This window comes from Eptatretus burgeri, chromosome 17 (genome assembly GCF_056783735.1).
Source record: "Eptatretus burgeri isolate ZD-2024b chromosome 17, Ebu_testis_v1, whole genome shotgun sequence".
NCBI classification, from domain to species: domain Eukaryota; kingdom Metazoa; phylum Chordata; class Myxini; order Myxiniformes; family Myxinidae; genus Eptatretus; species Eptatretus burgeri.
In genome coordinates, this window is record NC_140977.1 from 43,153,558 (window position 1) to 43,155,310 (window position 1,753).

The following is a 1,753-nucleotide window of genomic DNA, read 5'->3' on the forward strand; positions in this document are numbered from 1 at the left end:
AACACAATAATGTACAATACAGTACAGTCCACCACAATAATGTACAATAGAGTATAATCCAACACAATAATGTACAATACAGTACAGTCCACCACAATAATGTACAATAGAGTATAATCCAACACAATAATGTACAATACAGTACAGTCCACCACAATAATGTACAATAGAGTATAATCCAACACAATAATGTACAATACAGTACAGTCCACCACAATAATGTACAATAGAGTATAATCCAACACAATAATGTACAATACAGTACAGTCCACCACAATGCAGCTCCCGTGGTCCACACGAGGAACTCTCTGTAAACATTAATAAAACTTCAACGACGCCAAAGGTATCTATTTATTTATTTATTTATTTACTTCCAACGGCAGACACCTTGGGAACGGATCACATGTTCCGGGCGGTCACCAAGTTTTACTAACTCCAAATAATCCACTCGTGACCCAGCAAAGTGTTTATTTATTTAAATACGTCGGGAATTATATATATATATATATATCCCTGTGTTGTAAGAGGCGACCAGGGTTGCGTCAGGAAGGGCATCCGGTGTAAAACATGTGCCAAATCACAATGTGGATCATATGGATGATCCGCTGTGGCGACCCCTAACGGGACCAGCCGAAAGAAGAAGAAGAAGATATATATATAGATATATATATATATATACATACAGTGTACACGTGTCTTGTTCGACTGTTTAGTATTTATATCGATTTAGTTAAACTGTTTGATTCTGGCCAAACGGAGGATGATGGGGACAAAACAAACAAACATTTTATTTACCTTAAAAGTTAATTATTCAATAAGACGTCGATGTTGTTGATTAAGTTTATTGCACGAATTTGAACGTTAGTAAACATGAGATAAGGAAACTGAAAATCATCATCAGATTAATGTCAGGGCACAGGAGGAATGGAGGATGATGATAACTTGTGTGTTGCCTGGTTCACGGTGTGGTGGTGTTAAACTGGAGAGAACGTGCCGACAGTCAAGTCAAGGCAGCGTGAACATTTCACTTGATCCCAAGTTGATATCTTTTAAAAAGGATTGTTGCCGATGTGAATTCCACCGGGGAAGTTGGGACGCTGTTTTCATCCTCGATCACCCTGTGACTGAAGAAACTGCTTCTTAAGAAACAGAAAGTACTTTTTAATAAAAATAAACAAATTGGAAAAATTTACAAAAAAAAAAATTCTCGAATGTGCGTACGTATAATATAGACATGCACGATTGTGATTACTTGGCCCGGAAGCTCCTCCCCGGAAGCTCCTCCCCGGAAGCGCCTCCCCGGAAGCCCCTCCCCGGAAGCCCCTCCCCGTTCGCTCCTCCCCGGAAGCTCCTCCCCGTTCGCTGAATCGTCCTTCGGCCTGCACGCAACTCCTCGCACCCCTCACACCGCATTGCCTGTTCCAGTGTTCCTTCCTTTGTAAAAATGTTGTAAATTAATGTCCCCTTTGATTTTAGTATTCTTCCGACCTCTTTCTCGAGCTCCCTTAATATTCAGCTAATTAACGTAATTCTCCGCAATGTATTTTTGGAAACGTTTTGAGGCGGTGTATTTTACGGCGTTTGTTTCCTTCATTTCGTAAGAGCAATATTTCTTTGATTTTTATTTTTTTTTCGCTCTGTTTATATCGCAAATATGTCGTAAATATACTTGTCAGAAAAAAAAAGATTAACGCCGGTCAAAGCAAAATTGAAAATCATTCGAATAATTAATCGGCGGAAAAAGAGGAAAAAC